This window comes from Mustela putorius, unplaced genomic scaffold, assembly GCF_011764305.1.
Source record: "Mustela putorius furo isolate JIRA1106 unplaced genomic scaffold, ASM1176430v1.1 tig00004033_pilon_pilon_pilon, whole genome shotgun sequence".
In the NCBI taxonomy this organism is placed as follows: domain Eukaryota; kingdom Metazoa; phylum Chordata; class Mammalia; order Carnivora; family Mustelidae; genus Mustela; species Mustela putorius.
Window position 1 is genome coordinate 1,132,426 of NW_025422169.1, and position 25,140 is coordinate 1,157,565.

The following is a 25,140-nucleotide window of genomic DNA, read 5'->3' on the forward strand; positions in this document are numbered from 1 at the left end:
TGCAGCAGTAACTTACTGTAGGCCACATTTCATAAGATATAATCTATTCCATTATTCTTGTGTATGTTTCATATGAAAAATGTTATGAAGTTTTCTCCCCTCACAAAAATACATATTCCCTTATCTCATTAAGCCCTATCTCACACAACACCCATCCCCTTGGGGCTGCCCAGCGCCGCCCCCCCCTCCCCTGGCCAAGGTCTCCCCAGATTGGATTGCTATTTAAAAAGTATAAAAGAAATGCATGCATTTCCTCCACACACACACTCCATTATTCAATTTAAAATCTGGGGCAGGTCTGGATGAAATCCTGAGAATGAAATGAACCTGGGTTTGGTTGACTGGTGAGATTTGGCATTATTTCCCCAATGCTCTGACCGGTGTTTCTTCCTCGAATGTAGAATGTAACATTTGTTTTCATCGACTTTAGTATTTTAGCCCAGAAATGACCACATGCTGGTCAGAGCTGTCTTTTTTTTCGCTCTCATTCATCTAGTGCATGAGTACTCGCGTGAGGAAACTCAGTCTGAGAGAGTATTACAGCCCTGAAAACTGCATCTGATCCAATACATTCAGCATTTTTGGCACTTGGATTTCATGTTTGATTATAAAGTTAATGCATACATATTTGTGAAAAATTGAACACTTTAGAGTACATGAACCAAAAATTCATCTCTCTTCTATCGGTCAGTTTCCTCCTAGATATCCACTGCTAAAAGTTTGTCATGAATCCTTTACACATACACGTGCACACACACACATGCACATATATTCAGATGTAATTTCTATACTTTTTCCTCTAACAAAATAATATTGTACATGTTGATCTGCAAATAGTTTCTGCTTAGAATTTATGAAATGGTATGTCACAACCTGTAGATCTATTTCCTTTGTTAAAATAGCTGTATATTTTTGTGCTCAAAATCCAAGTGGCAATGAACACCATTTCACATAAATATTTAGCTGTTGGATCAATAAATACATACCTTTTTTTCAAATTTTGATAAAGTACGTATTATGAAATGAGGTAAAATTTTACTTTAAAAATGTCTCAGTGCCCTACAATATTATAGCAACTCACATTCTCCTCACTTTACCAATGAGTAAGGTAAAATTCTATTCTCTATGACTCACAAAATACAGATTTCTTAGTGCCATAGGCAAAAAATGTGGACTGCCTCATTTTAAGAAGACTTGAAACCCTGTTGAAATGGATTTTAGTCATAACGCTGCCCATTACTTACCTGTGCATATGACCATGGACACATCATTTAATCTCAACGTCTATGTTGTTCTCATGAAGGTAGGAGCACACGTGCTAGGTACTCACAGAATTGCAACAAATGTGAAAAGACAAACACTGCAGGGACTATGTAGTCAGTTAAGAGTATAACCAAAAAAAAAAAAAAAGCATCTAGCTACACGTAACATACATACCAACACATATAGAAATGAGATACTACCTTATAAATAATATCAATGAAACCAAACTCATCAGTGTCCACCCGTACGTACTGCGGTGAGCTAAGGAAACCACTCTGTTTTCTCATTATTTGGATATTTTAAAGATTTCACACCTTATCTGACACATGTTGGCCATGGTGACATGAAGGAGTGAGTGATAAAGCATATGTAAATGTTGGTGAGTGTGTAAACCTTAGTACAATAAAAAAGTTACAGCTGTGCTCATAAGAAGTCAGGATGACTTTCATGTGCAAAAGGCAGATATTACTGATTATATGACAACCCCCAATGCCTTAATGCATATGTTTATCTGGGAAACTTTACCTCAGGAAATAAGATTCAAGAAAAAATACTATATTTCAGTAGAGCATGGAACTCTTGATCTCAAAGTTGTGAGTTTGAACCACACACTGGGGGTAGAAATTACTGACAAGTGAACTCCTTAAAAAAAAAAAAAAAAAAAAAAAAAAAAAAAAAAAAAAAAAAAAGACATATGTGTTCTAGTACTATTAATTAATATAGTGCCAACAGTGCTGTGCTTATATGTGTATTTGTATACAACAGCTTGCAAACACAGACATGTGTGTGCATGTACATAAAATTGAGGCCATGCTACAATTAAGAACATTTTTATTTCATGCTTAACAATCTGGATTAACCTATAGAGACATAGTGGCATGGTTTAACCACATTTATTTTTTCATGCTAATATCCAAATAGGTTCCCTCTAAAGGTCAATCAGTTGATATCATTCTTACATTCTTATGTTTATTTTGAAAAATTTTAAAGTATGTGCAAGAGCAGAATGAGGTGCTTTCTTTGAGGAATCAAAAAAAATCATCAAGTTAGCTCTATTGTGTATAAGAAACTCAGTAGGCTTGGGAGACCACAGAGCAGTCATATAGTTCTGGTAACTGAATATCTGATGAAAGTTGCTCAGCCCCATCACTGAAAATCAAGATGTATCATAAGCCAGTCAGCTAGGCAACAAATAAGCTGTGAATTCCCACACATGAATTTCAACACACATCTATTTTCTTAGCAGCTTCCTTAAGGTATTAATCTATATCGGGTAATAAGTCTGTGTTAATGACAATAATAATAGTACATGTTTTGGTAGCACTTACTGTAAGCCAGGCACAGCTATGAGTGTTACATGTATATTAATTAATTTAATCTTCCCGCAGTTTCTTACAGTTGAGGGAAAATGAGACACAGAGAGGTTAAACAGTCTTCTCAATGTCACACAGCAAGTTAGTCTGGATTTAAATCCAACTATCAGACGACAAGTCCTTGTTGTCATCCAGAACACTATATAATCTTTATTCTGTGCCTTGATAAGTCAGTTCTTCCAACATGCAGGAGTTAGCTTGTACCAGTTTTTCAGAGAAGACATATGTACAAATGTTGGATAGAGATACAACTGAACTGATTTCCAAGAAAACAGTTGGATGGATTTTTTGTTTTTACCTCCCAATTCATTAATTAAGATCATCTTTAATATAAGGATTTCCTAACTTAGTTATTAACGACCAATTAATTTTGTTTCTGATGACTATATATGTGACATCAGAAGCTATATCCTTCTTAGAAAAATACAATAAAAGCTTGGGAAACCCATAATTTAATTTGTGTGGAAAATACTGTTATGAAGAAGGAGATGATTCATAGAAAATATAACAGCAATTACTATATGCTTAGAAATCAGGTCCTCTTAGTTGGTAAGGACACAAATCTGGAGCTGTGAGACTTATCTATGTTAATTTCCTAATGTACCCTGCAGATACTCCTATTCAATTCAAGACATTCAAGAATATCTTGAGAGTTAAGGTCACTCATATCATTATCACTTATCTTGGTAAGCTTCTTTAGAGTGTATTTTATTATGACGCATCAAAGATTGATTATTGAACTATCAGATAGGGCTCTACCAATTAGCCGAATATTTCTCTCTAATCCATTTGCAGAATAGCGAACAATAGAGAATCAATATGCCAGGCATTATGGTAAGCAGCAATGTCTTCTTTACCTGTGTGGTCTCTGCTGTAGCACCACGTCCAGGATCATTCAGTATCCATTCAGTAACAGTTGTCAAACCGCATTATAAAAAGAGGAATTTAAGACATGATCCTGAGTTTCAGAGCATTTATAATTTATGTGAAGAGACAAATTTAATGTATATGAAATAATAGGAAAAAGAGCTAAATGGAAAGAAAGAGAGGCAGAGGAACGCGTTTGGACGGTAAACCCATTGAACTGCACCAGGTCCCAAACAAATCAGTGAACAGCAAATCTCTGTGAGAATCCAGAAGGCCAAAGTGTAAGGCTTCCCCCCAAAAAAACCTTCTTGTCTAAAGTAAGGAAACAGTGACCAGTATGAAGATTTGACGTCTTGCACTTTCCTCCCCTTATAGAAATTAGGGAAGAAAAGCAAGTGTACAGTGATGGCCGTCTTAATTAGTAGCCCAGACCCTGTGACACACTTCATCCTAAGCCATCCTGTCAACCGTGGCGTCCCTGGTCAGCTGACGCTCTCATATCTCCCAGCTCCATCGACGCGCCATCTATCTCCTCAGGTTAATTCCTAAGTCTTGTTCTTTTCTCCTCACACCGTCGAAACATAAATGGCACGCACATATTCACCTACCCTAGGAAACAATCATATTCAAGGTCGAAACCAAGTGAAACCACTTACATCTCTCTTTCTGTGTCCCTACCCATCTCTCCAAGTTTATATTTGACCCCATGCATTCTCTGTAGAGACTGTAGGAAAGTCATTTTTTCTAATTCCTTCTGTCACATGTATTCATAGGCCCACAGATGTGTATTCAAATGTATGTATATATGTGAAAAGAGAGACATTTTACTTGATGGTGTGTGTGTGTGAGAGAAAATTTTGGCATCAAATATGGCGGCAACTGAGGCATTTACCAGGTAATTCTAACTGAATGTCTGGAATATCTAAATGACTTTTATTATAGTTACATAATTCACTTTGGTATTATGTCATTTTTTCATGCTTGGATAAAGCCTAAGGATTAGGGTCACTCTCTGGCCAGAGAATTTTCTTCTGTGGGAGTTGTAAGAACACAATAAAGCCACCATCACCTCAACCTGTGAAGAAATTGTGTTCTCAAACAAGCCAGTGCTTTTAGAAAGGAGAACGTGGTGCTTGCAGATTTTGTTAGAATTTTGTGCTTGAGTCAACAGTCACCTAGAGAGACCATTTCCCCCGCGTACACAAGAAGTTATAACACTGTCTCCCCACCTTCCTTGCCTCTTTGCTCTCCCCTCAAGCCCATCTCTTCTCCAGTCTGCACATCTACAGAATAGACTGAGTCCGTCATTTGGGGAGGGAGGAAACCGTGTTTCATCCATCCATCTTTGAATCTCCCCAGCTTGAAATACAGTGGATGTGTAATCACCGTGTACTGAATTACGTGGCCAAATGAAGACTTAGATCATCGCATATAGCAACGGTTTTAAGTGAAAAATGCACTGTGAGGAGCTTAGGAATTCCAGGGTTCCAGAGGACAAAAGGGACAGGAAGTCACTAGATAACGTATTTCTCTGTGGACCTTCGTGCAGGCCAGTCTGACTCTTCACTTCAGCCTCTGGCCTTGTGTTTGCTGATGCCACATAGTCTACACACACCATCTCTCCCAATGCGAACTACTCTACTGCAGCTAGGAACTACTGTCCACATGCTACTTCCAACAAAGTGCCCAGCGGATGAATTGTACTCAGTAAAAACCATCCCTCTCGTCCAGCCATTAAACAGTTTTCTATTTAATCTCAGCTCAAAGCGATTTCTCTGCCCACCCAGGATCTATCTCAGGGGTCGTTGCTCTTCTTTGCGTTCCCATCCAGCATTGAAAATATCTTTTCTCACAGCTCCGAGGGGTTCCCTCAGAAAAAGGAAAACTGGCCTCACACCCCAGAGTTTCAAAGGCATGTTCCCCCAGGAGCCTTAGATACATGGACGGATGGAGAGAAACTTGCACATGCACGATACGGAAAGATGGAGAAAGACGGACAAGGTCTTCTGAACATTTCTTCCCACACCCAGGTCGCCGTATGACTATGGCTCCTGCTCAGATGTGTGCTTGGATCTGTTCCTTGACCTCATACATTGTCAGATGAGTGGTTTAATTCATAATCCCCTGGTTCCCACAGGTCAGAGAAGTAAAAGCTAAGGCAATGAGTGGCCCCACATTTCGATTTACTGCGTTACTCTCCCTGCACGATTTAATGTAATGATTTTTCTACACCGAGTTAAACTTGACAGAAACTCTGAGCACCCCGGAAACACCACAGTCTAGTTTTCTGCTTGATAAACAAACTAAATCCAGCAAATTCTGGAGCATGTGGTGTCCCCTTGGCTCTTATGTTTCATTATCCTATTAAACCTAAATGAGGCAAATGAGTTTTGTATTTCTTTATGACCTGAAGAATTGCATCTCTTCTTTGTTTCACTTTGTGAAATATACCTGATAATTCCACATTCTGGATGTGGAATTTAAAGAACGTTATTCCCTACCTACAAATAATGTAGAATATTTTAGCAATTCACCATATAGATTTTAGTTTGAGGTGAATAGTCAGGGTGAATTAGTGTGTATGCTGTTCAGATTCAGATGATGAGTCTATATGATGGTCTTGTGATGGAGAATAAACCCCAGCTGCTGGGCTCTCAATTCACCCCTTCTGTGTAAGTAAAATTCTGTTGTACTTTTTCAAAATAATTCAAAGAAACTGCCATCTTTAATCAGAGGTAACAGATTTATTAAAGGCATGGGGAAAAACATTTCAGGTGTTCCTTAGCAACTACAATTACTAATTTTTAAAGTTTGATGGGAGTTCATTCCGCTAGGACACATAAACTGTCTGTAATGAATTCTATTATTAACTTTCTAACTTTTAGTTTTCTGAAGTGGTAACTATTTATTTACAAAGGAGTCTGCTGCGGCAGGAGTGAACAAAGACATAAGTAAATCCATTTCTTATACTTTCATATCTAGCTGACTTCAGACAGCTAATTGACCATTATCTAAATATAATAAACTAAATGCCCAGAAATAAATCAAAATCATATGGTTGATTAATTTATGACAAAGAACATACAATCGGGAAAAACAGTCTCTTCAATAAACACTGTGGGGAAAACTGGACATCTACATGCAAAATAAGGGAACTGGACCACTTAATCACCCCATTAGCTAAATGTACAACCTGAAACATAAAGGTCCTTGAAGAAAATACAGGCAGCAATTTCTTTGGCATCAACTGCAGCAACATTTTTCTGGATATGTCTCCTGAGGCAAGGGAAACAAAAGCAAAAATAAACAACTAGGACCTCATCAAAATAACATATTTTTTACAGAGGAGGAAACCATCAACAAAACAAAAAGATGACCTACGGAATCCAAGAAGATATTTACAAATGGTGTTTCCCATAAGGGCGAATATGCAAAATATAACATGGGGGCTTAAGTGGGTAGGAGAAGAATCAACGAAACAAGATGGGATTGGGAGGGAGACAAACCATAAGTGACTCTTAATCTCACAAAATAAACTGAGGGTTGCTGGGGGGAGGGGGTTTGGGAGAAGGGGGTGGGATTATGGACATTGGGGAGGGTATGTGCTTTGGTGAGTGCTATGAAGTGTGTAAACCTGGTGATTCACAGACCTGTACCCCTGGGGATAAAAATATATGTTTATTAAAAAAAAACATACAAAAAAAAAAAGACCTTATATAACTCAACACCAAAATTAATGATGATGATGATGATAATAATAATATGAGTTAAAATGGGCAGAGGACCTGAATAGATATTTCTCCATAGAAGATATATATATATCATATATATATATATATATATATATATATATATATATATGACTAACAGACACATGAGAAGATGTTCACTATTGCTTATGATCAGGGAAATGTAATTGAAAACAATAGCATTTGTTGTGATTATGCAATGAGTTATCACCTTACACCTGTCAGAACGATTAGTAAAAAAGACAAGAAATAATGAGTATTGGTGTGGATGTGAAGGAAGGGTGCACTATTGGAGAACATAAGCTGGTGCAACTACTCTGGGAAACAGGATGGAGATCCCTCCAAAAGTTTAAAATAGAATGACCCTATGATCCAGTAGTTCCAGTACTATGGATGTTTCCAAAGAAAACAAAAATGGTAACCCAAAAAGAAACATGCACCTCTCTGTTTATTGCAGCATCATTTACAATAGCCAAGATTTGAAAGCAAACCAAGTGTCTGTTGATAGATACATGGATAAAAAAAGATGTGGTATATACATTAAAGACATATAGATATAGACAGAGAGAAATGCCATATGATCACCCCTATATGTAGACTCAGAAAGAACAAAACAAATGAATAAAACAAAAAGCAGAAACAGACCCATAAGTATAAAGAGCAAACCAACAGTTGCCAGAGACGAGGGGAGTGGAAGATACAGACTTTCAATGAGTAAGTTACAGGAGTAAAAGGAACAGCCTAACAGCTAGTCAATGACACTGTGAGAGCCTTGCATGGTGAGAGGTTGTAGCTACATTGTGGAGAGCACAGTATAACGTATAAATTGTGGAGTGACTGTGTTGTACACCTGAAACTGATGTAACATTGTGGGTCAAATAGACTCCAATAAAAAAAAGAGTTAAAAGAAAATGAACTCTTTAAGTAGTAAACTAGTGGGAGAAAAACACACAATAACCTAAGTGGTACACATTTTCATAGATTTTTACATATGAAGTAAGCTGGCTCCATTATCATCTAGTCTGTATTTCCTACATATTAGTCAACTCCCACCTTATTTTCTGCTGCATATGGATTTATCTTTAAAAGACATAGTAATATTCGTGTAGCACCAGATTTACATTTCTGAAATTGCCTAATGATTTCAGATAAACATATCAAATATCTTATCATTATTTCTTGGAAAAGTAAGAACTGAATTACTTGAGCAAATTACCAATCTTCATCTTTTTAAAAGACCAGCCTTAAGTCTTTGCTTTTTTAAAAATTATGATCTAGCTGAGCATTGTGAAAATAGCATAGAATTTTATGAGTTTTTAACATGCTTTCTATGTTAAGACATTTATTTTCTTTCTGATGGTACAAGATAAAGTACACTTATTAATAGCATTCATCTTTACTTCTACATTGAAAATATGTAAACCTTAGCACATAACTGGAATTTCTCCTGTAACCCCTATAATGTCAGCTAAAGAGACTTGCATTTTCTATCACTGAAAAACCATTTTTAAGTTGTTGACTTTTTTGCTTGCTATCTTATAATCTTACCTCCCTTCAAAAAACTTAATATATCTTAGTGATTTGGCATAAAGCACAGCTATAAAAATACCGTACAGCTTCTTTACATTGATTTTTTTCTCTCTAAAAAATTCTGGTTAATTTTAGGTTCACAAATATTAAGAGTATAATATTTAAAAAAAAGAAGTCAAGTATCACAAAATATAAATGAATGAACCAATACTTAAGGAATGATATATAAGGAGAAGCTTGGAATATTCAGCAGGTATCGGGGACCAAAGGCAGTAACAGGAACAAGAAAGAAATTCTGTGCTTAGAAAGACTAATTATTCTAAATATTTTAATCTGCCAATCACTTTAGTCCTTTGTATAGTAAAACTGTCAGTAATCTAATATCTATGGAATTAAACTGTTCTAGAAGTTTGTAAAAACTGATGGTGTTGAGTACTGTATATATGAAAAATAATGCTTGAATGCTTTAAAAGTCACTGAAGACTTGTCTCTTCCATAAAGATCTTCTGGACATTTATATTCATTCTTAGATATATGATGAATCATCTTTTCCTGATACTCATTTATTGCCATCTTTATTACATAATTTACATGTATTTCTCTTACCGACGTATACCAAAGATTATACATTTGTATTTGGACTCCAGTTTCCATCAGATAGCTTTAAATCCTATAATTTTGAAAGTCCATATTAGTTTTTTTTAATGTAATTCATTCTTGTCTTCCATGAACATTTCTGGCAACTCTAATAACATTTCCATACATTAACCACATACAGAAAGCCCCCCACTTTGGGATGGTCCAAAAATAGCCACGACTGCTTCGAAGAGTTACTGCCTGATCGGGAAGACATGCTTTGGGTTAAGAATGTACAATAAGTTTACACTAACATAGAGGAATATAGGAAATATTTTGTATAGTCAGAAGGCATTATGATTCCTTATACTGAGATAAGCAGGAAATAAAATGGCTTCTGATTTACAATTTAAAAGAAAATAACAAGAATTTGGTCATGTAGAAATATTTTTAAAATTTAGGTAACAAACAGATAAAACAGAAACGACCCTAAGCTTAGACATGTAGATACCAGGACAACAAATAACTTGGCTTAAGAATTCAGTAGTAGAAAAGAGGGAGTAAGGGGATAGCGTGCAGCGACTCAGAATGGGTGAGATTTTAAAACTTCTTGAGTATGAAGATAAGAAATCTGGGTTTATTGGGAGGTCAGCTGATAGCTAAGTGTCAGCTTTTGTGCTTCTGCTGCCTTCTTAGAGCTGCCTGCTTTTTTGAGGGTAAAGCTATAATTTTATATCTTCCGTGAGGTTTGCACATAGCACTCCTATACTTGGGATAACTCTGACCTTCCTCCAGGGAGGTAGCTAAAATGGTGGGGGTCTTGAGGATACCAAGCCCAAGGCTAGCACACAGTATTAAGCCATAATTGTCAGGTCAAACCTCCAGCAGTTGGTATGCCTGCCGAAGGTTTATCTAAATATATCCAGACACTTTGCCCTACAAGTTAACTTAGAAATCTTGATAGAGCAGGCTTTCTGGGAGATCGTTATTTCCTTTCTGACTTGCACAAAGTAGAATTTACTCTGAGAACAGCCTTTCACCCAATATCTTGATATATCCGCTTCTGAAACTAGGAAGTCAGGGACATGTAGAAATACGGTTTTCCATTAAGTGACAGTGGGGCATTATTTAAAAATCAGAACAACGCAACTAAGTAGCCTTGCTCTTTATTTCTTATTCTATCTCTTCTTCCGTCCAATGTTAATTGAACATCTGCGTGTACATTGAGATGATAGGAATATGCTGGCCTCCAGGGGCTCAGGTCTGACGGAAGGTGGTCAGGATGAAACTGTTACAATGAACTTCAAACTGTGCCAAAACAGATACGACATCCTTGCCGAAAGCCCGAAGAACGTAGTTGCTTCTTCACACTGCGTATGTTCTGTATTTTATCGAATGCTGATCCAATGCCTTTTAACTGTTTCCTATTTTTTTTCCTTTCCTTTTTCCCCCTTTTTTTAATGATAATAGTAATCAGGTCAAAGCAATTCATTCATATAAGCTCCCTAACCTCTGAGTTAGGAGGACAACAACAATATGTCTCATCACCATGCAGGTTCGAAGCTCCTTCTGTTAAATTTTAAGGTCAAATAGGGATTCAAAAGAAACCCTCTGTTGTCTATGCCTGGGCCCCTACTTTTTCTCTCTGTAAAGGAGATTTTACACACTGAATGGTCTGTTGCCTTGAAGAAGTAAATTATGATGGGCGTATGCATCAGACAAGGAAAGTTTGGGTTTATTAGCAACCTGCATTATGCATTATGAATTCTGATTGCCAGTGTCTATAGTATTGGACACAGTGGTTTATACAACCATAACTGTGCATTTGTTGCAGATTTAACATAATTCATTACTTTAATGTCTGAGTCCTTGTAAAGTCTAACTTAGAATTAGCAGCCCTACAGCAACAAGAATTTAAGTGACTTTCCCCAGGTCAAAAAGAAGTCTGTATGAAAGCGGAATTCAAATCTTAATTCCTCTATCAGAAAATGAAGTGAAACTCTGAACATTTCTAAGACCTTCCCTCATATGTATTTCCTTACATACGAGTTATAAATATTTTTTAATTTTATTAAACTGCTGAAGACTATACTTTCAGGGATCATTTCTATAGTTTGTTATTAAACTGCTGGGAGAATTTGGGTTAGGACTGAAATCTTTTGCTTATCCTACTTGAGCAATCCCTAGAATTGGCAAATTCCTAACATTATGATTTTTTTCTTTTCTCATTGACCCTATTTGTGTGTGTCTAACACACCTTTCCACAGTTAAAAAGATAACAACTACAGAAGCTGACACACAGACTCGGAGAGATGCTTATCTCTGCTGTGGTAATATGACTCTGCTGTGTGACCACCACTCCGGCAACCTTACCTCAGCCCCACATATCAACAAGATACTGGATCTTGAATAACAAATGAGGGAAATGAGAGTGAAAAGCAGAGAAAGCATTCTCTTCAATAATAGAAAATCGCTCCTCTAGAGAGACCTGCCCTCCGTGAGCCCAGGGGTCCCCTACGGGCCATCCCCTTTCATTTCGAGAAAAGCTTCAGCTCACTGTTTCTCTCAGCAGTCAAGGTCACTCCAGAGAGACAATCCATGATCGCATGTTCTTCTGGCTACACCTTTCTGCCCTGCCGTGCTCACTGAGTCTGGGGTGGAGCTCGGAAACAGATGGGGTACCACGCAGGGGGTCCCCAAACCTTCCACCTTGTTATGCACAATTCAGGGGAGCCTGTTCTCTTAGCTCTTCTGTCTGCTCTCTAACACTATTCTTTTTAACTTCCTTTTCTTTCCTGCTCTGCGAAGTTATGATTCAAGAGTGTGGAATAAGTCAAGCAGAGAGAGTCAGTTACCATATGGTCCCGCTTACTTCCGAAGCATAAGGAATAACACGGAGGACATGGGGAGATGGAGAGGAGAATGGAGTTGGGGGAAGTCGGAGGGGGAGATGAGCCACGAGAGACTGTGGACTCTGAGAAACAAACTGAGGGTTTTGGAGGGGAGAAGGGTGGGGGTTGGGCCAGCCTGGTGGTGGGTATTAAGGAGGGCACAGTTTCCACGGAGCACTGGGTGTGGTGCATAAATGATGAATTCTGGTACACTGAAAAGAAATTTAAAAAATAAATAACAACAACAACAAAAAAGTGTGGAAAGAGGGAAAAAGCATTCTACGCAAAGTTTTGCAGGATTTCATTGAGATTTTTCAGGCTGACTGATATAAAAGAGTCAGGAATTCATGGGTGGGGAATATCGGTTCATGTCAAAGCAATGTCAAACCCACGTCGTGGGGTGAAAATAACAGTGCTCTATAGATTCTAGCTCGACAGCGTACGATTACCATGTATCACATCTCTGTATCGACAGCTTAGTTCTTCAATTAAATAATAAAATTAATTAGCTCTTTGAAGGAAAAGTGACTGTAGTACAGATCAAAGCATTAACACTTTCTGAATTTTTCCAGTTAATTGAATTCCACTTTTCCAAACACATTTCATGCCTCTTATGGTAACCTAGCATTTCATTATCAAGTAATAGTAATACACATATGTTCTAATCCAGAATTAATTTACTTAACCTATCAGATTCCTGGGCATATTATCATTAATCTAATTAAAACAAAGCAAGGTTTAGACATGAACCTGTATCACAAAAATGGGATTTGGAGTATGGCGAACAGTTCTCTTTATGGGTCACGTATCTGTTCATGGCATTCCATAGACTAAAGTTCTAATGAGACATTTTTTCCATGTTATGTTTCATGTTGCCTGAATCATTGAAATGATTTACAGTGTAGTTAAAGGACAACCATACTAAATATACATATATATATATATATATATATATATATATATATGGTGCAGGATCCTAGGAAAGTATATGCAAACCCCTAATATGCACATCAAGACAACAAAAATATTTATTTGTAGTCACATGTTTAGCCTTTGATATATGGTATACTGGAACCATACATTTTCTATGAAATCTCTCCATTCATATGCAGATAGCCTTTCTACTACTAGTCCTGGTAGATGAAATTCTTCCCTTTAAAATATATGGCAATTTTCACACCTTTTTAAGGAACTACTGAAAAATATCATCCTGTTAAGAATGGTCATGGAAGGGTGGGCAGAATATGGCTAGAAAAACCAAGTCGCTATCCTTGAGGCTTTATCCTCATGTTCTCTCCTCTTCTCTCATCACATAAATATTAAATAGCATTTTTTAGTTTTCACTGGGGATGTGAAGGTAGAAGGATATGGTTTTAAGAAAAATACTATTCCCAAAAGAAAGTACCAAGGAACGGTGTAAACCCAGTCAAGGCAGGAGTCAGTAAGTGATTTCCAAACCCAACATCCGGAAGTCATGGCAAATAGAGTATGTATGGCCGTGAACAAGGGAATGCCCTGTGCATTCACAAAACATTATATGCCAGTTGTGTAAAAGGAAATTTAATATACATTAAACTCTTCTGAAGAAAGCAGGAATAAAATCCATTTTTATTTTTTATAATCTATTTTTGATGAGGCAGGAAGAGGAGATTTTTTAAAAAATGTGAAATTGGAAAAATGAAGTGATCATTTAAGAAGCTTTATTTTACTTTAGACTTGTCATTTCCACTGAAGTGAAAATAAACGTGAGACATATGGCTCAGGTTAAGAGGTCGCAGGAAAACAAATTTAAAGTCTTAAGGCCAAAGTCTTCATGGCAAAAGGCTTGTTGAGTGTCGTTGAACTCAAAATCCTGTAAGAAAGTTTTGGTGATCTGAAGGGGGCATGGCGGCAGATGGCTCAGGTCACCAAAAAGGATGTTCCAGATTCCCCATCACTGCCTGGATGTACACAGGGGAAGGTGGTTCTGTCATTTTCTCCCAGACTATTGGAATTTTTGGTCTGCCAGTGCTGGTGGGGAGGTCAAAGGGCTAGAGTAACCAGAGCAAAAGCAACATAGGGTAGTAGATGTTAGAACCCCGATCTGGTTTGAGTGTACCCCATGATTAAGAGTATGGATCTTGTTCTGATTACAGTGGGAGCCCACTCTGGGTTTTAAGCTGGGAGGGGTGTGTGGAGAGCAACATGAGTCAGTTTGCTTTGGAAGAATATAGATCTTGGTACGATGGGAGAAGCCATCAGAGTGGGACGGGTTGGGAAGCTGAATGACCGCTCAGGAATCTGCTTCATAGACCCAACCACAGATGCTGGGCCCTCGAATCGTTGACAGGAAGAAGGCCAGGGAAACGTGAGACTGGAAACCCAAGGATGACTTCTGGATTAGACGTGAGGGATGAGGCACAAGAGACTACAAAGATGAATCCTAGATTCCGGCTTCTGTTTCTGCCTGGGCGGTAATGCTGTTTATGGAGATGAGAGTCCCGTTGGGTCGGTGCCCAAGGACTAAAGGACTAAAATCAAGGAATCTGTTTGGATATGCTCGTTGGAACTGACTATGGATAATAAAAGAACAGCTAATACTATCACGAGACTTACCATGTGTTAGCCTGAGTTTTCATCAGTTTGAATTAACATATTTATGCTTACAATAACTTCGCCACTAGTCCTTTCCCCATTTTACAGATTGGAAAACTGAAACCTAAAAATGTGAGATGAAATTCTCCAACGTCACACCAAGAGGACGTGGAGAAATCAGAATTCAGACGTATGAGATCTGACTCCAGCACCCTTGTTTCTAAGTATTTTATGTATACTACCTCTCCATTTACCACCTCGTTTAGATAAAGAAACAATTCTATGTATGAGTCTGAAATTCAGAAGAGAAGGCTCTGCTCCAGACGTATATTTGGGGGCCATAATTATGAGCAGTGACGTTGGAGCAATGAAAACAGTGTGCATTCTGTGGGGAAAGACGAGGACATGGTGGTGGCAGCATCCATGGATAATCCAACAAGTTCATCCCGAGAAGGACAGAAGGGGAATGAGCTTTCCTTCAAGGCCATGGAAATTAGGGAGGTTTTGTACTGATTTTGTTATTGGTGTTTGTTTTCAAAATGGACAGAACGTATTTTTATGTGAACGAGAACAATTTAGTAGAATAGAAGAGGGCTGTAGAAGACAAAGAATAATTGAAGGAGCGAACCACTCCAAACAGCTTGCAGATGGAGATAGGATTGAGGGTCTCTGGGTAAAGTTCAGATCTAATTGCTTTTACTTATTTATTTTAACAGTGAAGGAGGCAAGTCCATAAATGGAGAGAATGGGTGAAAGACAGATGGGTTGAGATCAGAGGTAAACCAGACTCTGTTTTGGCCCCACTCTCTTTTGGGTGTGATTCAAGAGATCACAATTCCCTGAGATGTCGAACTGGTGATACAATTGTATTCTACTCAGAAAACAAGACACACAGACACTCCCCCACCCCCAAACACACACACTACAATATTACAGCACGGTGAGAAGCATGGTAAATTGTCACCTGTAAAATGTACCACCAGAAAGTTAAAAAAAAAAAAAATTCTTAAAAGACTATCAAATTGTACTTTAAAAAAGGAGTGCTAATAACTTTCACACAATTCAGCTCTGGAAAATAAGGTTTTTCCTGCCGCTCTAGGTACAGTTATCACTGGTTAAAAAATGAAAAGAACTTTCCCATCATAGAGTCCTTTCTTTTACTTTCCTCATTCCAAAGATTTCTGTCCCATGGAGCAGAATGGATCCATCCACTTCTCAGGGTCTCCTGGAGAAGGCTTGCCTTAGCTCCCCAGTGTCTCTAGGAATAATAGTGTCCCACATGCTTTTATTCTCTAATTACATGTAGATAGCTACCTGGAATATTATTTGCAAAGATCTACTGGCACTATCCACCCTTCATCACGACATTAAAAAATTGTAAAAGGTAGATATGAGTTCTTATGATCTTACCACCTGCTGTATGCCAAATTTAATTCTCCTCGAGTAGGTCACTGGGGCCTCTTGTGTATCCATATAAGCACAGCTGTGTGCAGAAAATCACAGCTATGTTGTTTCTAAGTGACAATGTTCAGTTTAGTGATTGCCTCTGTGTGTGTGTGAGAGAGAGAGAGAGACATGGTAAGAGATCTTTTTATTCTGATCCTTCAATAGTGTCAGACAATCACACTTTAAAAATATACATAGAACTTATTATTTGGTTTTAAAAGAAATCAAACAAACGACAAATCAGTTCTAATACTAGAAAAATCGACAGCTTAGATTGAGGCATGTTCAAAATATCTCACTAATTTATCCCTTTATTTGTTCAAGAATATCTTTTGGACTCGACAACGTTCATGTTTCCTTGGGTAATTTTTATTATTTTAATGAATGAATAAGAGACATTTAATCATTCATTCTTTCAAGAAGAGTTTGTGGAACATGTTATGAGGCATTTATTTCCTGTGCAAGGTTTGTGTACAGTTTATATTTCCACATGAATCAGATATAAACTCTACCTCCAAATATTAACCAAAATGACAAGAGATGCTCAAAAATAATTTTAATAAAAGTCAAAATAAAAAACACATCTATGACCATATCATTGGTCTGTTTGTTTTCTAATGTAGCTAATACATTGAATTCTACATCAAGTGACCCATTCTGATTCCAGCTTCCGTAGACTTAAAATTCTACTGACAATTCTTTCTACCAAGGTGACAATTTCTTTCTACCAAGATGTCCACTTTTTTTTTTAAAGATTTTATTTATTTATTTGACAGACAGAGATCACAAATAGGCAGGGAAGCAGGCAGAGAGAGAGGAGGAAGCAGGCTCCCTGATGAGCAAAGAGCCTGATGTGGGGCTTGATCCCAGTACTCTGGATTCATGACCTGAGCCAAAGGTAGAAGCTTTAACCCACTGAGCCACCCAGGTGCCCCCCAAGATGTCCACTTCTGACACAGTTTCTGAGAGATGTCTTGTAATATCCAGAAGAAATTTTAGTTGTTCTCATTTATTACTTTAGAAGAACAAGCAATGAGTTGACCCTCTTGGACCTATTTTGCCTCTGGAGATAAAATAGAAACTGGACTTTCCCTTGGACTTTCCCTTGATCTTGGGATCAAGCCCACCCTTTGGCTCCAATGACTGGATTCTTGCCCTCTTTTTAACCACAGATTCCTTTTCTCTTTTCATATTTTCTACAACACCTAACTATGGATGAATCAAGCTGTTTGTAATTTCTATTCTCAGGTCTTTACCTCTGACCTCTTTTCAAGGAAATCACCCAGCCTTCCCATTGGTGCTACTCCTGACTGATGGCAGGGGACCCTTAATGCTATTACTCAACAGTTTCACTTTATGTCCTGGTTCAGAGTCCTCTGACACCTTCCTTATCATTAATGACAAACCTGACCTGCCCCGCTAAGGGCAGCCTGATGGTCTGCCCTGTCTGACTCTCAGCCAGCCATCTTCCCCTGTATTAGAACCGCTCCAAGTCCACCCCCCTCTCACCGCTAATGATGAACTATGTAACAGAAAAAAAAAAAATCTATAATAAAGGGAACTCTGCTAAAATCTCCCCCTGACACACATGCCTTGGTATTTCTATTTTTCTTAACTCTTTTGTCATCTGGGTGGAAGGCATGTTCTTACTCTTGAAGTCTTACCCATTTATTTTCTTGACTCCTCTAAACATGACTCCACCAATTACTTTGGCTTCCCCCCATGCCAAACCTGTGTAAATACCTCCCACCTCTAAATCAAACTCTCTTAAACCTGTCTTTCTTTTAGCTGTATCTCTGACTAATTTCTACATAATTTTTCATGTCTCAGACTTGTGACTTCTGGCCTGAAAACTCTCACCTGACTTCTCTCTGCTCTATCTAGAGACACTCTGTTTCTCTCCCTCCGTCTCAATTTTCCAACTACCTCTGTTCACTCTCTTATGTTAAAATGATCAAGTTTTGTATCTGTAACCTCAAATAGGCCATGAAATATTAGAGAAAGAACATTCATTACCGTGTACCCATTTTTCAGTCCAAGGCACAGCAGAGAAAGCATTACCTAAGTTCTACTTAAATTGAGCTACACAGTTCCGTGTGATAATTTTAAACTTCTCTAATACCCAAACTAAAGCAAAATCAAATTTGCTGTCCTCCTTGTTGGTTCTAGTTTCAACATTACATCAACCCCCAAGGGAAGTAATTGATCCAGGGAAGTAGAAGTGACACAGCCAGAGGGAAGGTCCCAACTTCAAGTAAGGAGGAACATGAAGAAAAGGAGGAAAAAGTGGTGGAAAGACGCTCATTTGAGAAATGCAAAGTTTGTAATCAAGAATTAATTTCTAGGATAAAGTATTGGAAACACAAGAAGCTAATCAAATAAAGACCCTAAACAGATAGAAACAGGTCACGACCAACATGATGGGTAATTGGAGTACATTTGAGATCCAGCTCCCTGAACACAAACGAGATTAAGCCTCAAGATTAAAATAGAGCTGCCTCCTTATTTGTGGTTGTTATTGTGAGTAGTACCATTATCCCACTAGTTTCCCCAATCTGGAGTATGAATTCCTATATCTTCCCTACCTATCCTCCTATATCTGATCAATTATTACATCCTATGAATCTAAATATTCTTTTTCTCACTTGAATTCAACACATATTTTATGACCACATGATAATTTCTTGCCTAATCTCCATCCCTCAACTAATCCTCCCCACTGCTTCTGGAGAGGTCCTTCTAACACATACAACTCTGCTCAGAAAACTCTAGCAGCAGCTCCCTAAAACCTCGTGGGTATGTGTGTAAAATCTAAACTCTTCACAGTGACCAACAGGATCCTTCCATAATCTGACCCTGCATACCATTTGGACCCACCTCTTGTCATTTCTCCCCAAGTACCAGGCTCCAAATTCTACCAAGACACTTGCTGTCTCCAAAATACATTATAGGTACCCAAGCTTTCTTTCTTTTTTCCTTAATGAAAAAAAAAAAATGGCTTTTCCATCTTTATCTGCATAGAATGGCTTTTCCATCTTTATCTCTCCAGAAGATTTTAGCTCAATATCAAAGTCTCCTATCAAGTTTACCACCTTCTTTAGGCCTTCAATCCCAAGTGAAAGGTCATATTCACTATGTTCCCTTTGACTCTTTTACATTGCCTATGACACCACTTATCACCCTGTTTTCCATTGGCCTTTCCTGTGTGTCTCCCACACTTGACAACCTGTCCTTTGAGGTTAGGGGCTCCCTACCAGTACAAGTCTATGTCTATAATGTGATTATTATTCTTGAAGAATTTCTTCCTGAAGAAAGAATGAAGGAAAGAATGCATAAATGATTACTTCTGCATTAGGATTTCTTCCCCTTTCTATGAATTCTCAGGGACTAAAGATTGATTTCCAAGGCTCTACCTAGAGATTGGGCCAATGTCTCTGTTGTTAGAGAACTTTGTGGGGATAACTATCTGTCTCTCTAGATTTCTATTTATTTATCCTTAAGACTTTTCTCAACTCCAGAAAAGCTAATTTAATAGACAGCCAGTCTAAATGGGCGCCATACATTTTCCTCCAGGCTCTCTTCTCAGGCTAGACATCCTTCCAACTCTTCTCACTTCCCCCAGTCCCAAGTAACTTCCCGTGTCTATTTCTCCGAACTGAGTGACCCTCTTGACTGTTCTCTCACAACCACTGTTGCTTATGGTCATCACCTTAACTGAGATTTTCATTCTACTGCTTCATAATTCTCTTGATTGGAAAAATAGTCCAAAGAAGTAGTATTAGTTGGCATACTCCCTAGCTGCTTTCCTGCTAATTCAGTGGGAAGAGAAGAAACACTCTCATTTCTTCACTGCATTCCCCCCCCTTTCCCAATCACTGCATCTCCCCCCCCTTCCCCAAATGTAAGGATTCTTTCTCTGACTTCAAATACTTGCTTAGCCAGTTCTTGTGCTTTCTGTGATAATGTGTGGAATGACAGCCCGGAACACAAGATGGAAGGCTTTCCAGACTGTTCTGGCAAGATGCCAGAACGGGGGAAGGCAATAGTGTACTAAAATAATATAGTGCTGTGCTGTTTAGGCAATAGCATCAGAGCTGTACAGAGAAGCTAACTGGGTGTGAGGATAGATGAACAAACTGGATCAAATGTCAAAGTTACATTTAGGGATAGCATTTTTAAGTATATATCCATACTATTATCTTTGCTCCTGAAAGTAACATGTGAAATTAATCACTTGGATTATTATGACCAAGACCAGAATAATCACAAATAGAGAGTAAAATGGGTTCCTTTAACCCCTTTTAGGAAGTTAAAAAATATTTCATAGTTGGCAGTGTAACAGTACAGGTGGACTGGTAAATGCTAAAGAATCAAGATTAAAGACGGACACACATAATAAGCTGGCTTGACTTCTCAGATGATGGCTATAGATATCATATGTGGACAACTATCTGAAGCATTAACACATGACACGAGATCCAATCCCAAGGAACAAAATCCCTGGCCCTTATTTCCAATGGTAACAGAAGCTGTGGGGATTGGTTATGCTGGGTGGACCCAGCATATTTTTTTAAAGAATAAATACTTTAAAGAAATATTCTAGGGCACCTGGGTGGCTCAGTGGGTTAAGCCTCTGTCTTCGGCTCAGGTCATGATCTCAGGATCCTGGGATCGAGCCCCACATCGGGCTCTCGGCTCAGCAAGGAGCCTGCTTCCCTCTCTCTCTCTGCCTACTTGTCTCTGCCTAATTGTGAGCTCTCTGTTAAATAAATAAACAAAATCTTAAAAAAAAAAAGAAATATTCTAAAAATGCTGAATTTAAGTTCACTTTGTGTGTGTGTGTTTCCATTTTTTCTAATATAAAAGATTTCCAACACTGTTCCTATATCTGCTATTTAATTTAGTGGTGAGTGGAGACTGACTTTGGTTCCTTCCTACCTTCCTTCTTTCCTTCTTTTATGAACCTCCATGTCATAAAGTTCTGATAAATACTTGGTGTCTTACATCTTAGGTAGGGCTTTCCTCAGTCAAAGATAACATAATTCCAATCTTTTTGATTGTGTGGAAATAAATTTTATCTCGTAGTAGAAACCACTGAAAAATAATTCTGGAGTAGTCTTTAGAGTGAATGTTCTATTTTTTTCTTTGTCTGCTGCCATTGCTCTGCTAAATTCTGGTATGACTCCGCTTAGCTTTATTAAAATTTAAGACCTGTTTGATTGTTTTACCTACTCATTCATGAAATGAAATCATCCTATTTATAGAAAATAGTCTTTATCAATCATTAGGGACATATAGATTTTTCACCCTGCAATATCAGCCAGTAAATTACCACTGTGCTTTGATAAGTTTATTTAGGATAACTATCAATTTCTACAAGTGTCAAGAATTAAAATGCAAATTTATATATTAATATGTACTTTAAAAACTTACGTAAGCAGAATTAGTATTCACTTTCTATCAAAAAACCTGGATTTAAAAATACTTTTGCTTCTTTTCAAACTATCTGCGTGGGCTGTGGAATCATGAATTTCTGAGGTCTTCTTTCAAAGACCAAGGTGAAGAAGAATGAAGCATTGAAAGGCTTGTTTTCAAATTAGAAACAATATGTTAGTTTTATAAATTAGGAAAAAAGTCTATGTTTTTTCTGAGTCTGAACTCTGGTCTGAATTTCTACCATCAATGTCATTAGGTATGATGACTCAAGGTAAATGTTTGTCTTTTTCATAAGCTTTTTTGGCAAATATCCAGCACCAGATTCCTTATTGATACGGAGGAGAAAGTTTGTGTTTGTTTGGGAGGGCAGGTATTTGCTTCATGGAGCCCCAATTAGAACCTTAGGTAGAGACCATAAAGTTTTGAAATGACTGTATTTGACAAACTTCCAACATGCTATATATTAAAGGAGAGAACAGTTTGACTTAATGTATTTTTTTAAAAGTACAGACAGCAATGTCAAATCTAAATATTCCCAAACAGGAACTTTGTTTAAACATTCTAAAAAACTAATGGCAATAAATAAGAAAAACAAAGTTTTAATGTTGTGGGTGAGTATCTCCATCTATCTTTCTTTGTTAAAGTTCCACATACTACTATTACAATAACAAATATCTATTGGCCAAAGGGTACTATTTTGGTAAGCACACAAAGACATTACTCTTTGGTGAGAAAGAAGTAAGAAGGCACAAAATTGACTTTGTGTGTGAAAAGGAATGAAGTTTCTTCTTCTTCTTTTTTTTTTTTTTTTTTTTTCTGTGTAAGTGTCCCAATGACAAATTTTAAATGATGAGGGGTCTGGTAATCTTTGCTCCCAGATTTTGTCTCCTGAAACTGTATTTCATAATGACACATCTTAAAACCTAGAATTCCAGAGGGAGTCAGTCTAAGTTTACTTATGGGTTTTTTTTTTTTTTTGTATTGAACTCTTTCAATTGTCACACACTTAGTAGACCTACATTAAAATAGATCAAATATGATAAACTTCTCTAATACTCTTCTTTAATAATTAAACTGTAACGAAATCGATTATGTAAATAAGTAAGGATTATAAAATCAATTTGCCTTAAATACTTAAAAACTGAATAGGTATTGTAAAACTTCAAGGTACATAGTGGATTTTTTAATTTGAGCAATGTAATCTCATTTGAAATAAGCTATTCTGTTTGTCACCCACATGATCCATGACTTGACATTGGTGATGGATATAAGCAGCTGTGAACTGTGCAGTCATCATAGATACGTCTGGGTGGGTGAGAGCTGGAGCTTCCCTCTCGATAAAGGATGTATGACTTAGCGGAGCTAAGCAGAATTTTTGGTGCATAACCCCAAAGCATATTACTTTGATAACTTTGGTTCACCATAATTTTCATAAGCTCATAAACAAAGTAGTGTCTTCATACTGTTATTTTATATCAGTGTTCAATGAACAGCTTGACCCAATTCTATTGTCAGAGTATTCTTTCTTAGGGCACCTGGGTGGCTCAATGGGTAAAATCTCTGCCTTTGGCTCAGGTCATGGTCTCGACGTCCTGGGACCGAGCCCCGCATCAGGCTCTCTGCTCAGCAGGGAGCCTGCTTCCCCTTCTCTCTCTTCCTACTTGTGATCTCTGTCTGTTAAATAAATAAATAAAATGAAAAAAAAATTCTTTGTTGACTTCCTAGCTAACAGCTACTAATGATTTTGCAGACACAAAACAGTTTACAGCACACAATTAGAAAGAATTCAGAGGACAGAGTAAGGGAATCAAGAAGAGAAATAAGTGTTTTCAGGAGGCGATTTTATTTTATTTTTTTTAAAGATTTTATTTATTTATTTGACAGATCACAAGTAGGCAGAGAGGCAGGCAGGCAGAGAGAGAGGAGGAAGCAGACTCCCTGCAGAGCAGAGAGCCCGACGTGGGGCTCGATCCCAGGACCCTGGGATCATGACCTGAGCCAAACGATGAGGCTTTAATCCACTGAGCCACCCAGGCGCCCCCAGGAGGCGATTTTAATTCAATGTTGAGGGTACAGTGTTTTGGACAGCAATGAGACATGCAAGTGGAGATGGGGTCAGGACTTGGGTATATGGGTATGAGGCTCCAGGAAGTGAGTAACGGGGTGTGGTCAGAATGTGAGCCCAGGGGACTGCGTTCGATTAGCCAGGAAATATGTAGATTGAGAAGAGCAATGGTTATGGAACAGGACTCAGGGATATGACGGACGATATGTTAAGAAATAGTGAGAGAGTGAGAGGATCATCTAACCAAGGAGCCTGTCATATGTTTTCATAACACGACTTGGTCCTCATTCACAGGACTTGCCATCTCTGAGATTAATGTTTTACAAGCCAGACTGTAAACTTCGTGAAGAAAGGGATCGCGTGTGTCTGATCTGGGGCTCTGTTCTCAGTGCTCTGATTGGCGTCTGGCATACAGAAGAGCTTAATAAGTGTTTCTGATGAGTGAGTAAATTCATGAATTTGTAAATAAGCGTATGAATAACGGATGAGTGAATGAAGACCAGAATGGAGTGACAGTCACAATGAGGATGATGGTGTGTCCGTAGAACATGAAACATGAATTCCTAAGCAACTCAGCAAGAGAAATTTTGTTGAGTTGTGAGGCGTAGGCTAATGGTCTGAGAATTGCTATATACTATGCGCAAATGAAAGATCAGTGTATTTCCATCAATAATGTTTAGAAGTGTTGATTTACGATCGTTGAGAATTTTCATCTAATAGTAGCCCATATGGCTGTTTTATCACATGACAAAATGGTTACATTAAACCTGAAATACCAAGCACACTGAAGAATAAGATATAATCTTTATGTGCTATGGGGGGCTGTGTTATAAATTAGTAAGAACCCCAGAGCCTTGGGCTAATGTGGCCAGCAAGATCTTTGTAGTACGTCTGTAAACTATTGATGGTAGAGGGCAGTATTCTATCTTGCTAACAAGTCCACAATGTTTGCCAATAAGCCATTTTACAGATATGGCGAACAAAGTATATAAAGACCGGATAACACTCGGAGGTCACACATCCCTTGCAGCTGAGCACAATCATATCCTGATCCCAAATCCAATGTGCTTCCTACTATGTGATACCATCTCTAATAGACTGAAATGAAAAAAGGAATTCATTTTTCCAGTCCCTCTGCAAATATGAACTAGAGAATGATACTTAATTTTTAAAGTATTCCATTTTTACAGGCACTGAAAAACATAAATTGTTGAATAGGGTAAAATGAAGAGAAACCAACATATTTTGATACCTACTTGATGTAATCATAATTACTATCTACCCATGGATACACAGTGATTTGTTATTTTATACAGAGGATACAGCTATATTGCACACTGTACCTATTTCCTTCTGTAATTTCTTATTGA

The 25,140-nt window shown here is 37.8% G+C and overlaps 1 pseudogene; it reads left to right on the forward strand.

Annotated features, from left to right (window-relative positions):
* Positions 1 to 11,440: 11,440 nt before the first annotated feature.
* Positions 11,441 to 11,546, forward strand: LOC123389801 (annotated as a pseudogene).
* Positions 11,547 to 25,140: the final 13,594 nt, after the last annotated feature.